This window comes from Lynx canadensis, chromosome B2 (genome assembly GCF_007474595.2).
Source record: "Lynx canadensis isolate LIC74 chromosome B2, mLynCan4.pri.v2, whole genome shotgun sequence".
Classification (NCBI taxonomy): domain Eukaryota; kingdom Metazoa; phylum Chordata; class Mammalia; order Carnivora; family Felidae; genus Lynx; species Lynx canadensis.
Window position 1 is genome coordinate 3,527,747 of NC_044307.1, and position 15,243 is coordinate 3,542,989.

A 15,243-nucleotide genomic window follows, 5' to 3' on the forward strand; every position below is an offset into this window, starting at 1 on the left:
ATTGGCCGACTGTGGATGGGCCCAGCCAATAGTATCCCTGAGATCCCTGGTGAGAGATCACCAGTTACTAGGCAGAATACACAGACAGTTTTAAACTCTCACTGCTGCAGACAGCCTTTTGAGATGAGCTGACCTTTTAAAATTTCCTTTTCTTTTTTCCGAAAGCAAGGTAACCACCAGGAGAGATACCTGGGTGTGTAGCGGCTGGAGTTGGGGGTGATGAGGCAAACACGAGCAGCCCTCTTTCCAAAGCCAGAGGAATCTGTCCCAGTTGCTGGGTTTGTGGGGAGCAGGGAGGAGGGCACCGGAGAGAGAAGGAGGGAACGCAGGGAGGGGCGCAGAGGTAGTAAAGAAGGTGCCGTGGCCATTACGGGCGCCCTGTCACTCATTCAAAAACTATTGAGTGAGAGATGCTAAGGATGCGAGTTTGAGATGCTGAGTCACCCCAGGGAGGTGACATACCAGCGGGGACAGGAAGGTGGCACTGAACAAAGGCCTTCTCCTTGGGCGTCACGCTCTGTCGGTCTGGTTGAGTCCAACATCCTCTACACCCACACGGGTCCCCCTCCCATGCCCCGCAGACCTCAATCCGACCATTGTATAGCTTTGTTCTAAAGTCACCTTCCCAAAGCACATCTCTTCATGTTTCCCCAAGGGCCCAAATGCTTCCCCGAAGGCCTCCAACTCCCTTCTGCTTCGATTCAAACCTGTGCAGCTAACACACCAGCAACGGCTCCCCTGGCCTCCTACCCCGCTGCTGCCGGCCCAGCTCTCCCTCGCCCAAATCCTTCTCCACTTCCGCCTCTTGAATCCCTGCCCCGCCTTCTTGTCCCCTCCAAGAACGACTCCAGGCGTCCCCGGTCTGGAGCGTCCTCAGACTCTTCTGACCCCCGAGGCTTTGCCTGTTACTATATTCTGTCCCGCGTTATCGTAGGTTAGGGACCTTGCACGTCCCCGCAGATAACTTGCACCCTGGGATTCCTCTCTCCCCCTCTCCCCTGCAAGTCCCAGCGGGGGGCGCCGCACACAGCAGATGTTCAGTGCGCGAGTGAAACAGCTAAGTGCCACGCCATGCCCCGGCGGGCAGTCAGATGCGCAAGGCCTGCCCTCTGGCCTGGCCTGGGTGGGACGCCCCCACCAGCTCCAGTCCATGGTGGGGCGGGGAGGGGGCAGCGGGGCCTTATCACAGGGACGCCTACCGGAAGACAGGAAGTGACCACGGCTAAACGGATGGGAGTGGAGGGAGGGCCGACGGATCTGATCAGGCATTCACTGCACTCTCGGGGGCAGAGCCTTGTAAACAGATGGCGTCGATGTCCGATCCCACACCCCCCCCACCCCCTCAGGCGGAAGGTTCCCGCAAGGTGGCTCCCCAGGTGCCTGCTTTCCTTCTTCCCCACCTGAGAGCTTTCTCTAACACAAGGATGCTTGCTGCTTCGCGTGTACACAGCCTGCCCTGGAAGTGCAGGGGAGTTAACCCCCCCAGGGGCGGATGGGGCTGTGGGTAAATGGCCCAGGCTCCCCACCCCTGCTGCGAGGATTCTGAGAACACTGGGTGGGATTGAGCCCCATTGCCCATATGGTAACCAACTAGTTAATGTACCCTGTATGCCATTTTTTCACTTGGTTGACTTTTTTTTCCTTGTATTTATTTCTGAACTAGGTTTCCGGGGGGGGGTGGGGGTCATTTCCCAGGTCGACGACCTCGACCTTGACTCAAAAGTCAGCTTTTGGGGGCACCTGAACTAAGACGGAAGGAACGAGGTGGAAACGTTGTCACACGCTTTGTCCAACAGCGAGAATGATCGTTTCTGGAGAAGGGCGCTCTGACGTCTGTGCCTGTTTTCTCTACGGAGTGACATTGCACATCCTGTCATGTGTCATTTCGTTTTCTGCGAGCTAATAATTTATGTCCTTTGCTCGTTTCTCTACTGGGCTGTTTTCTATTTGAAGGAGATTTGATTTTTGTGTAAGGTGTGAGTTGTATAGATTCCCCCCCCCCCCGTTTTGTCATGTTGTCTTTGCTGAAGGATCTAGTATTCACCACTTCTCGTCGCCTGTTACAGATTCTGGCCCACAGGAAACACGCAGGAAATGTTTGTGGGGGGAGACAGCTTGGTGGGGGAAAGACACATCTCTGGAAGGAGAAGGCTGGGGACTGCCGTTCTGTGTCTCACCGTCCCTGCGAAGACACAAGTCACCGGCAGAGAATCGACATCCTCCTTGGAACAGCCGCTCTGCCCGAGGCTGCGCGGGGTCCTGACCTGTGACGCCGGTCCCAGGCCCCGGGCTGTCCCTTCCTGGCTGAAGGGGGAGTTCTGATGATACAGGACACACGTGCCCCAGCGCTCTCTGCAGGCGCACAGACCCTCTCCATCTGCAACCCTAGGCACCGCCGAGGCCCGGCAGACTCTCTCCCTTGGCCGGTCTCCACTGTGCCTGGGGCTGGGGACACAAGCCGGTAGACGTGCGCTCCAGGCGGACCTGCCACCTTCATAACCCTTCGTTTCAGTATGAACCTCTGTCAGAACCCAGCGCCGGACAAGGAGCTGTGAGCCAGCGTTCTCGGGGCCACCAGCATCAGCAAGACTCAACAGGCATCGGAGGGGACGCTCACACTGGGAACTTCAGGAAGGGGTCACTAAGGAGCTGTTCACAAAAATGCGGGATGGTGCTATACCCAGGGCCGGGAACAGGGGACCCGTGACCACCCACCCCTGACCCAAAGGGGAGGAGGCAGAGAGGCCGTTTTGGAGACCTAAAAGAAGGCGGTCGTGCAGGCAGGGCTCTCTTAAGAGGAGCCGTGAGCTGTGGAGGGGAGTGTGGCCAGCGAGCAGTGGCCCTGCAGGGACAGAGCCCAGGGAGATAGTGCGCCCACAGTGCTCCCTCCTCTCCCCTTCTTCCATCTTCTGCCCTGGCTCCCCATTGACCAAACCCAGCAGAAGCCACAGGCCAAGAGGGCGCCCTGAGGAGAAATGTAACCCTTGGACATCGGCCCGGACTCAGTGTCCTGATGACCATAAGCGATTTCAGGGAACATCGACATCAGACGTTATCACTGTGACGGATCCAGACAAAAAACGAGACCGCGCGACAACTGCGTACGAACACGGAGAAAACCGTGAATGCTGGTCCACACCGCAGCCAGGCCCAGCCATCCTCCTGTCCTGGCTTTGAGAGACCGCTGCCCCTCCTCCAGTGACAGCTTTAGCCTCATGAGATGCAGCCTTCCCCCAGACAGGATTTATGAAGATGCCCACCTGCAGGACCGCCCCTGCCCCACCTCCCTGAGAGCATCCCCTCCCTGAACCCTCCCCCAAATTCCCTAACACGAGCCCAGACTCCAGGCCACGTTTTCTCTGACGCCCTCTTGCTGAGACCCGGTTAGAGGCGTCGGAAACCACTTCTCCACCGCAGAGGTGTCCTGGGGGGCTTTTGATCCGGGAGTGCGCTCAATGGCGTCGCGGAAACAAAGTGGGAAGGCCGCGCAGGCTTCCTACTCGTGACCGTGACCAGCGGGGGGGGGGGGGGGGGCTTTCGGGTTCATCTGGAGCGGGAACTCCGCATTTGTCCCCAGGTCCCACAGAAAAAACGAGCAGGAGCCCAGGGGGCCACGTGCCGAGATGGTGTGTCTGAGCAGCTAGACCAGCTCTGGACGGTTCGCTTACTTTGTTATAATCTATCCTGTTCATCCTCCTCTTCATTCGTATTTCTTTCGATTAAAAAAATTGTAAATGTCTATTTATTTATTGAGAGAGAGAGAGAGAGAAAGCAAAGAGAAATTCGGAGAGAGAGAGAATCCCACGTAGGCTCCGTGCTGTCAGCGCAGAGCCTGATGTGGGGCTCGAACCTGTGAGATCCTGGTCAAGAGTCGGATGGTTCACGGACTCCACCACCCAGGTGCCCCACTATTTATTTATTTCCGGCCCCGATTGTTTGTTTGTTTGTTTCGTGCCTTTTAAAGTAAGTTGCAGACATCAATGCATTCCGCCCCCGGTGACTTCAGCACCCCTGTCGTAGAACACAGTTCTGAAATGCTCAAGGCACTGACACTGTACTTGAAATACGTGTAGGAGTAACTCGAGGTTTATGCTCTAAAATGATCAGCGGGTTGTGTTTATCTGGGCACCCTTGGCTCTTAAATGCCTGGCCATTCCCAGCCTTGTCTCCAGTCTGGCCCTAGGTACTTGGCCTTTCCCAGTAAGAGTCAGGAATGCCTCCAATAGGCTTTCGTGAGCAGGGGGCCTCGGGGACTGCCCCTTGGGATGCCTTCTGTCCAGTCTTTGACACCCGCTGGGAGAAGCGCTCCCTTCTCCACTGACATCACAAGAAGGGACTAGATGCTCTTGAGGACCTGTCCGATGACGTAGGGCCCCACAACCCCCTTGTGAACGAGTGAGGAACGACGGAGTTCAGAGATACAATAACAGGGGAGTGAGAGAGTATGAAGTAGCTTGGAATGTGGAAATCTGCCCTTCCAGGCCTCAGGCCGGGCTAACAGACAGGTTTGCTGAAGCCAACTGCCTAGTTAACAGGAAATACTGTTTCCTCCAAAGTCACGCTGCCCCAGCAAAGTCGCAAACAGCCCCCTCCTCTGGGCGCTTCCTGCTTTGTCACTGGGAAACTGTCTTTAACTTTCACATTCTACCAAAAGCTTTGATGTTGGAAATCCTACCGATAAGAATGAAACCTTCTGGAGGATCCCCACTAGTTTGACCCAGAGAAGCAGCTTGATTTCCGAACTAGATGCTAAACTTCAGGTAAGGGCCCCCAAAGGTGCATTTCTGCCACCCAGATACTGGGTAACTAACATACCAGAGCCCCTGACTGTCGGTAAGATCATGTGTGTGTTCGTGGCCCAGGCACGTTGATCATTATATGAATTTGCCAAATCTTTCTGACGTTTTTAGATTTTTTTTTTTTTTTAACTAAGCTCCATGCCCAACGTCGGGCTTGAACTCACAACCTTGAGATCAAGGGTCACATACTCTACCCAGGAACCTCTGGGTTGGGGGCTATTTAAAGAGGGGTGTACCAAGCCGGGAAAGTGAGGAAACTTTTGGAAGTCCTACCTCCCTGAGGAACCATTGCTATTTCTATGTATTCTAGAACACGGAAGGTATAATATATATATATATATATATATATATATATATATATATATATATATACCGCTTCGAGTATCGTTAGTCGCTGTAACAAATATATTCCAAAATATCAGGGGCTTAATTCAACAGTCATTAACGTCTTGCTCACATCATTGTCAGCACGGTTGCCCCTGGTTGGCAGGTAGGTTTTGTTGTGTGACTCCTTTCATCTGTGAGTCCCCATCCCTGACAGCAGAGTCCGTCACACGTGGCGGAGAGAAGAAGAGAGAAAGTGGCTTTGGCCCAGAGGTAACACACCTCACCTCCACCCATGTTCCCTCGGTGAGAATCAGTCCATGGACCCACCTAGAAGCAAGGGGTGCTGGGAAACGTATTCCCAGGCCAGATGGCCAATTACCATCGACAACTCCATTCTGTGGGAGGAAAACCCATGAATTTTGATGGACAGGTTTCTCAGCTTCCGTGGGGAAAGCTGTTATTCAGCGCACGCCAAAAACAACAAGCCCCACCGTCCAATGATCTGCTGTGGCGAGAGCAAAGAAATCTTGCAGACTGTCTCTTCTGCTTCTATTTTTGTTTGTTTATTTGGGGGGCTATTGTTAACCCAAAGAGGGGTGCTCTCCAGAAATGTTGGTCTCAGCCCCAAGGATGGTAATTTCTAGCTGGCAGAGTCAGAACACTTGAAAAGGCTCATGGGAGGTGGGGGCGCCTCGGTGGCTCAGTCGGTTAAGCATCTGACTTCTGCTCAGGTCATGATCTAAGGTCATGATCTAACGGCCAGTGGGTTCTGGCCCCGCGTCCGGCTCTGTGCTGACAGCTCAGAGCCTGGAGCCTACTTGGGATTCTGTGTCTCCCTCTCTCTCTGCCCCTCCCCCGCTCACACTCTGTATCTCTCTCTCGCTCTTAAAAATAAACATTAAAAAATTAAAAAAAAGAGAGAGAGAAAAGAAAAGGCTCATCGATTCATTGAATGGAGCACATACCTTGAGACCCTACTTCTGTTTTAAAAATAGACTGTCCCCGAGGCCAATTTGTGGAATTTGAGAAGTTTGACTTCAGGATATCCAGTCTCCTCTTGGTACTCAGTTTCAGATGCCCAGGGCCTGCTGACTTTTTAACCCTATCCCTTATCAGACAGACTTCTGTGAGGCAAAGTCTCTTGTATTTCACATTTGCATACTTGAGGGAAAATGGAGTCAGTGCCTGAAAGACAGGGTTTGTGCCCAAACCGATGGTTGAATAAAACCAGAGATGAGAGAGAGAGAGAGAGAGAGAGAGAGAGAGAGAGGATCATTATCTACCTTAAAAACTCATTTGCTCTCTTATATCACATTTGAAATTTCTTTTACATTGCATTTGCAATCTGTGATTTCTAATTCTTGGATAAAAGGCTATCTCCCTCATGAAACAGATTTCAGGCAATAGTGAGCAGGTTGGAGATAAAGTTTCGGGTGCTAGGGAGTCTTCTCAGCCCTGGGATTATCCTTCATCCAAATCAGGCCCTGGAGTTAAGCCTGTTTCCCAGGCTTTCCCTGGGGCGGGAAGAGCAAGGACCCTCTCTCCTCAGGTCCCCACCCCCCAACTTCACATTTAGCAAGATGATTCAGCTGCTCAGATTCACAAAATAGGAACCTCAGACATGGACAAACTAGTCCCCCACCCGATCAATGGCAAGGATTTACCATTATATATATAAAAAATAATGATAATAATATTACCATTATTATATAATAATAATGTAATAATAATATTACTCTGTAGTGGGTGTATGCATATTAGACAGGTTTCTCTTGGTTTTGTTTTTAAGATTTTTAAAGCTAATTTACTTATTTTGAGAGAGAGAGAGAGAGAGAGAACGCTCGCAAGCAGGGGAAGGGCAGAGAGGGGGAAAGAGAGAATCCCAAGCAGGTTCCGACAGGGCTCGCACTCATGAACCCAGAGATCATGACCTGAGCCAAAATCAAGAGCCCGATGCTTAGACGCTTAACCGGCTGAGCCACCCAGGCGCCCCCAGACAGGTTTCTATTGTAAGGATGCCTCAGATAAACACCGAACATCTCGGGCGATTATATCAACCTTTATTTTCTCTTCCGTGGGTGTGCAGGTGTCTGGGGTATAGCTGGCCTGCGTGTGGCCGACTGGGTTGGACTCCAGGCTGGACTTGGAACTCCGGTCAGCTTAGAGGTCTCTTTATTCTGACAGCAGGACCTACAGGACTCGGGTGTCCCCCGTCCCGGCAGGTGGCAGAGCTAGGGAGCCACGCCACACCCCGCAAGCACATTCGGAGCCCTGGAGCATTTCCCCGACCTTCCGCTGGCCAGGCCCAGAGGTAATGAGCAGGGCACAGCACAGACACCCGCCTGGAGCGGGGACCTGGGGGCAGGGGCCCGTGCAGCACAGGAGAGCCCTGTCCGCAGAAGCAGCATGCGCTAACCAACGCACGCACGCACGCACACGGAAGCACGTGCATGCACACGTGTGCACGCAGGCACACACATGCAAGCACGCACACACGCAAGCACGCGCGTGCATGCACATGCACACATATGCACGCACGCGGGCACACACAAGCACGTGCGCACACGCATGCACACGCAAGCGCACACACGCGCACACGCATGCACTCCCCCCTCCCCCCCAATCCCACCACCGAAGGAAACACAGTCGAATCACTATTCTCATCGCCGGCCACTGGGCCATCCGCTCAAACCAACTCTCCGATCCTCCTGTCCTCGTACCACCAGCATCGAGCCCACCAGCAAGTCCTGGCGGGGCTACGTCCAAATGAACCTGATTTACATTTTGTGATTCCGTGGTTACCACGTGGTCCAAGCCTGCATTTCCATCTCCGATTTTTGAACAGTCTCCCTCCTCCGCACTTGGCCCCAGGTACCCACACATCACAGGAGAGGGAGGTTGGACATGGCAGGCTCCCCCCAGATCCCCCAAGGGTTCTTGTGTTAGAGTGGGCAGTTAGTTACTGACAGGATGCCCGGAGGCCAGCACGGAGGAGGACGTGCCCAGCTGCAGGGAGGGTCAGAGGCCTGTCCGGGCCTCACCCCCTGAGAAGCCCCATCACACCAGATGGCCCCAGATGGCGGCACCAGGACAGGAAGCCCCCAAGCAAGCGAGGAGGAAAACCCCCCAAATCCTGCTCCCTGCTCTAAGTTATATTCTACCCCCTAGTTAACAACTGTTAAAAAAAAGGTAGAAACCCCAACCCTCAGGGCGCGAAGCTCCCTCTCTCTCTCTCCCTCCCTCCCTCTCTCTCTCTCTCTCTCTCTCTCTCTCTCAAGCTCACCCGCTCCCCTATCATGAGAGTGTACTTTTCACTTTAGTAAACTTTCCTGCTTGTGTCGCCTGTCCGCTGTGCTATGTGTCTGTCCTCGAATGCCTTCTCATGACAAGACAAGACCAAGAACCTTTGGTGACCCCTTCAGGTCTGGCTGGGTCAAGGGTCCAGGGTCCGGGCTCTCCCCAGTTCATCCAGCAACACTTGCAGCTTAAATAAGACCCAAATCCCTTGCCATTCCCCAGAGCATGCCTCCCTCACTGAAATAGGGATCTCAGTGGCCTGGGTGGGGACCTTATTAAAATGCAGAGTGACTCAGTAAATCTGGGGTGGGGCTTGAGACTTAGCATTACAAAAAAAAAAAAAAATTCTTTTTTTTTAATGCTTATTTATTTTTGAGAGAAAGCCAGAGACAGAGTGTGAGCAGGGGAGGGGCAGAGAGAGCCGGAGATACCGAAGGAGATACAGAATCGAAGCAGTCTCCAGGCACAGAGCCCGATGCTGGGCCCGAACTCATGAACCGTGAGATCATGACCTGAGCTGAAGTCGGACGTTCAACCGACTGAGCTCCCAGGGGCCGGGAGACTTGAAATTTTCAGTGAGGTTGGTGCGTGCATTAGGCTCCCGGACCCCGGGAGGGGGCAGGCGCCCTCTGTGGTCTGCCCCCCACTTTCTCTTCGGCCACACCCCTTCCAAGGCCTTCTCTCTATTCCTTTTCCACTGAAGGCTTTCCTGCTCCAAGGACTCTGCCCCCTCTGCCTGCACACTCTCCTCTCAGCTCTGCACTTGGCTTACTCCTCCTCAGTCAGGTCTCGGCTCAACCGTCACCTCCTCGGATGAGCTACTCCTGACCACCCCATCTTGCTGGAGGGTTTCTCAACCAGCACTGTCGACATTTTGAACCGGCCATTGGGGAGCTGTCCCGTGCACTGTAGGACGTTTAGCAACATCCCCGGGCCCTCCCCTCTAGGTGCCAGCAGCCCCCCTCCCCCCATCAATAATCGGTAATGTCTCTGTATGTCGCCAAATGTTCCCTGAGGGGGTGCAAATCATCCTCAGTCCCCAGCTGCCGCCACCGTTTTATTTCCTTCATAGGTTTTGTTTACTGGTTCATTGTCATTGTGCAGCGTGAACTCTGTGGTGGTCTTGGGCCATCTCCTCCTCTGGCACTTTGAACAATGCCTGGTATATTGCAGGTGCTTGGTAACTGTGCAATGGAACGATGAAGGAACGCATCTTCCCTCCCAAATGAGCACTTCATGATTCGTGCCCTGCCATTTTATAATTCAGCAGAGTACTGGGAAGGTTTTCCTGCCATTTTTTTTTAGCATCTTAAAATTTTTTTTTTATCAAGGAAATTTTCAAACGTACGCAGAAGTAGAAAGAATCGTATAAGGGATCCCTCAGCCGTCCATCCCCGGCTTCAGCAACCTTAACGTTCTGCTAGAATGGAAAGTATTCATCTCTCTGCCCTCATTTTTCTCCCCACACACCATGCAATTTTATCCATAAGGATAAATCTTTAGTAGTTAAGGACTTGTGGGGCGCCTGGGTGGCTCAGTCGGTTAAGTGTCTGACTTTGGCTCAGGTCGTGATCTCGAGGCCCGGTCATGATCTTGCAGTCTGTGGGTTCGAGCCCTGCGTCGTCGGATTCTGTGCTGACCGCTCCGAGCCAGCGGATTCTATGTCTCCCTCTCTCTGCTCCCCCCCACCCCGCCACCCCTCCTGCTCACACTCTGTCTCTCTCCCTCAAAAATAAATAAACATCAAAAAAACTTTTTTTTTTTAAAAAATAGTTAAGGACTTTTTTCTTACATAACCACAATGCCTTTATCATGCCTAATAAAAATTAAGTCTACTGTAGTTTCTTTGAGTCACCTAAACCCAGTCATACATAAGTTTCCCCAATTGTCTCAAAAATGTATTTTTACAATTGGTTTGTTCAAATCAGGGTCCAAACAAGGTCCGGTCATTGCCATTAAATGTGTGTCACATTCAATGCTGTGTAAGAGTAGGGATGAAAACTAGCTTTATTAACTGCTAATTGCTGCTTATTCTTTTATAGGCACTATGCTACTGTTTTATAGATGCATTATTGCATGGAATCCTTAAAACACCACTTTTATTTTTTAATTTTTAAAATATAATTTACTGTCAAGTTGGCTAACATAAAGTGTATACAGTGTGCTCTTGGCTTCAGGAGTAGATTCCCATGGATCATTGCTCACATACGACACCCAGTTCTCATCCCAACAGGTGCCCTCCTCAATGCCCATAACACATTTTCCTTTCTCCCCCCACCCCCCCAACAACCCTCAGTTTGTTCTCTGTATTTAAGAGTCTCTTATGGTTTGTCTCCCTCCTTCTTTGTTTGTAACTATTTTTTCCCCTTCCCTTCCCCCGTGGTCTTCTGTTAAGTTTCTCAAGATCCACATATGAGTGAAAACATATGATATCTGTCTTTGACTGGCCTATTTCACTTAGCAGAATACCCTCCAGTTCCATCCACGTTGCTGCAAATGGCAGGATTTCATTCCTTCTCATTGCCGGGTAGTATTCCATTGTGTATATAAACCATATCTTCCTTATCCATGCATCAGTTGATGGACATTTGGGCTCTTTCCATAATTTGGCTATTGTTGAAAGCACGGCTATAAACATTGGGGTACAATTGCCCTATGCATCAGCACTCCTGTATCCCTTGGATAAATTCCTAGCAGGGCTATTGCTGGGTCACAGGGTAGATCTAGTTTTAATTTTTTGAGGAACCTCCACACTGTTTTCCAGAGCAGCTGCACCAGTTTGCATTCCCACCAACAGTGTAAAAGGGTTCCCTTTCTCCACATCCTCGCCAGCATCTCGTTTCCTGAGTTGTTAATTTCAGCCACTCTGACCAGTAAAACACCACTGTTAAATAGTACATGGTGAGTTCATTCTACAGAAGAGACGTCTGAAGCTCAGAGCCACCAAGTAAGCTGCTCTCCTCACAGACAGAGGAACAGGGTCTCAGATCTAAAGCCAGATGTCTCATCCCAAAGTTTCTGCTTGAAACTGCTATGCTGTTTTGATTCTGCATGATAATAGAGAAAACAGTGGACAATCATTTAGGTTGTAGATGTTATAACACAAAGGAAAACATTTTCAAGGAATATTTTTGACTTTATGGAAGGAATGCACAATGCATTATGCCACCAGCTGGCTGTGACCATGATGTAACATAGCAGGTGTATTTCTGCTATACGGTGAAACTCCATGCTTAATCCCCAGAAATGACCAGCCCAATTCAAAAAGGATTTGTTGAGTCACTGGGCATCATTCAATACAGGTCAGATTAATTTCTGGGTAAATTTTAAGTTGAACCATAAAGTTTGATATTTGAAAAGAATTCTAAACCTTGGCCACCTGAGATGCCCACAAAATGCAGAAATCCTCTCAAGTACATCCTTCACCGGCAGGCATCTGATCTCTGCTTACCCCCCCCCCCCAACCCCCCCCCCACCAGATTGGCAGCTCATTACCTTACAAAAGGAACAAGGCTAATTGTGAGAAAGCTTTTTCCCCTACAGTGCAACATCCTCGTACCTTTTTTCCATCTTTTGTTGTAGCTCTGCTCTGTGAAGCTAAAATATTAATCCAGTCTCTGAAACAGTATAGCCCCAAATGTCATGATTATAGTAATAAACTCCCTGTCTCTCTCAATTTCTTTTTTTTATTGTTCACACTTACGGAGCGCTCGCTAAGGCCTACGCTAACTCATTTGTTCCTCATCTGAACCTCGAGGTGGCGCTGCTGTTCTCATTTTACAGATGAAGAGACTGCTCGGAATCCTTCCTGATCACTCCCGCCTCCCCTGCCTTTATCTCTCTTCCATGTTAATTTTTTTCCGCATAACATATGGGTCACCATCCTTGCTAGCACGTTCCTAGTCTATTTTCTCTCCCTCTCACTAGCGCCGACTCCAGGAGACCAGACGATCCGTAAGGTTTGGAGCCCTGCTCTAGCCTTTTGTCTCCGTGTCTGAGCTCCGACAGGAGGACTGCCCCCTTGGCATGTTGTCCAGAATAACCACAGAAATGGATTTAATAAAACTGTAAAATACTGGGAAGGTCTAGCACTCTTGATATCCTCACCCCGAAAATGTGCCTCCTCATGGATAGAGCAGGCTTTCTGGTTTTAATCCACAATATTTCAGGCTGAAAATAAAAGTGTTAGGAAAAAATGAGACAGTATCTATAACACGTTGTTAAATGTGGCAACAAGGAAACTACAGACCCCAAGTGGAGACACTTGGGCGGAGTCACCAAACCAGGGCTTTCTTTATACCTAGCCTGAAACTGCAGTTTCAACCTCCCCCAGACAAGCAGTCTTAACTGGTCACTCACGAATTTTCTGGTCTCCACCAACGAGGTAATCTGCTACAGGGGCCTCTCCATCCGCCACCCCCCTCGCCTAACGGAAGGTGACTTGGCGGGAAGCAACCTTTCCTTTTCTTTTGCTAATAACCGCCTGGCCCCTCCTCCCTCCTGGAAAAGCCTCCCATTTCACACAGCCTCTCAGAGTTCCCCCTCTACCTGCTGGACGGGATGCTGCCCGATTCGTGAATCGCTTACTAGAGCCAATTAGATCTTCAAATGTACTTAGCTGACTTTTTGTTAACAGATGCGAAGTTTCCTAACTGCCAAACAGAAAGTTATGATTTCCCTGCAATAACCTGCTTTCCCCTTCCCTTGCTCTGTCCACCTCGGTCGTTCTTTTCGGCCGACCTCCAGCGCTCTTTCTCCCCTCCCCCCTACTCTGGCCCCCGCAGGGTCCCCCTCCCCCCTCCCCGGCCGCCCCCGCCCCCGCAGGGCCCTCCTCCCCCCTCCTCTCCTCCCGCCCCGCCCCCCCACGTTCCTCGGCAGGCTTCTCCGCCCCCTAGTGGCCGCCACGCGTGTCTGCACGCGCCCTGCGCGGGGAACAAACCACCTCTCCGCCAAGATCACCTCTGGTCCCGGAGGTGGCCGGGCGGGAACCCCAGGGCATCCCCAGGACCGAAGAGGTTGGGTTTTGCCCTTAAGAACGTTATAAGGTAGCAGGATTACCGCACAGAGTCGAGACCCCGAAGCTTTTTAATTTCCAGGAAGCAGCTTTATTCGCTCTGGCCCCGCTTAGTTGGGTTCGAGCGCCCAAGGTCACGTGGCATAGTTTTTAATACATTTTTTATTTCTTGGTCTCCCATATATGGTAACACACACAAACACCTCGTCTGAGTAAGTGGTCTCAGCTCACAAGGTCACGAGGGATGTTGCACGGGGGCGCATAGCCAGGTTACTTTGAAGTTTTCCCCCCTTTCTTCTCTCTCCTTGGGGAGCGGACCCTACCACGATAATAGAATTAGGAGAGCCGTGACTAGGTTTGAACGCTGTGGGCCACACGCTCAGGACTTAATCTGGGGGCTCCCTGTTTCCTCGGAATTGAATCTCACTTTGGGGATGAAGGGTTCTGACCTGTCCAGGGGCGGCGAGGAGTCACCGGTGGGTGAGTGCCCTCTGCCTCCCCAACCTTGTGCCCTGGTTTCTCAGCGAGCAACCACGCAGATCCTCTCTTCCCTCCGCTTCCTGGAGGAAACCCTGAGGAGCGTCCCTCCATCCTGTCGTTCTGCTCCCTGGTTCCTATGTCTTCGATCTCATATAATTTCACAGTTTTTTGTTTTTTTTTGTACTGTGATGCACAGTGAGAAAGACCTTTTATATTATAACTTGGGACACACAATCAAATTTATAGATACTGTACACTCTTTTTTTGTCCTTTTATATTTGAATTTGCTTATCTATCTATCGTCTATCCTGTCTACTCTTGATGTCACCTGGGGCTGGGGAGCCAACGGTCAAGGAAGAATTCTTGAGATGGTTTCAGCGCAAAACAGCGCCTTTATGAAAGCATGGGGACAGGACCGGTGGGCAGAAAGAGCGGCACCTGTGTTGGTGAGAAGCGACTGGAAGGTGTTGGGGCCTGGGGGCTAAAGATAGCGCAAGTCTCTAAGGAATCTGGCACAGTTTTAAGCACCTTGAGGGGCCAGCTGCTGCTAAGGTTAAGTTATTTACTCCTGCCAAGTAGAAGGTCAGTCGTGAGCCCCCTAGGCTGTGCGTCAGCAGGCCATATGCTCCGGGAGGTAATTGCAAAAGTGACCCAGAGCTAGGCTCTGGTGGTAAAGCAATAAAGGAAGTCCGCGAGGGCTGGAGGGGGTCACAAGCTGCCTGGATGCTTGCCAGCCACAGCAAGTCTGGCCTTTCATTTTCTCTGATCCCTCTTCTAATCCATTCTGTTCAGCTTGCTTAATAAGAATCTGCCATTTTGGGGGCGCCTGGGTGGCTCAGTCAGTTAGGCATCTGACTGCACGGTCTGTGGGTTCAAACCCGGGGTCGGGCTCGTGCTGACAGCTCAGAGCCCGGAGCCTGTGTTAGATTCTGTGTCTCTCTTTCTCTCTGCCCCTCCCCCCCCCCACCATGCTCTGTCTCTCTCTGTCTCTGAAAAATGAATAAACCTTAAAAACAAAACAAAACAAGAACCTGCCATTTTTAACAGTTTTGAAGTGTAAATTCAGTGGCAAGTCAGTGAGACCATCACCAGCCTCTATCTCCAGAACTTTTTCATCATCTTAAACCCAAGCTGTCCCCATTGAGTAAGAACTCTGCCCCCTTCCCTCTTAGCCCCTGCTGACCACCATTCTACTTTCTGTCTCTGAAGTTGACTGTTCTAGGCTATTCCTCGGGTAAGGGGAGTCATACAGTATGATACAATGTCACCGGCTGTATCATGTACCTGCCCGAGTCCCTGCTTCCAACCCTTTTGCCGATATACCTA

The 15,243-nt window shown here is 51.2% G+C and overlaps 1 long non-coding RNA gene across 4 annotated transcripts in view; it reads left to right on the plus strand.

Annotated features, from left to right (window-relative positions):
• Window positions 1–4,596: 4,596 nt before the first annotated feature.
• Window positions 4,597–15,243, plus strand: part of LOC116738063 — a 52,475-nt gene continuing 41,828 nt past the window's right edge. For 3 of the 4 annotated variants that reach the window (XR_004343591.1, XR_004343590.1, XR_004343589.1), the window contains exon 1: window positions 4,597–4,760. This is a non-coding gene — a long non-coding RNA (uncharacterized LOC116738063). Of the gene's footprint in view, window positions 4,761–7,310; window positions 7,438–15,243 lie in introns of all 4 variants that reach the window. The other variant, XR_004343592.1, reaches the window with a different exon arrangement.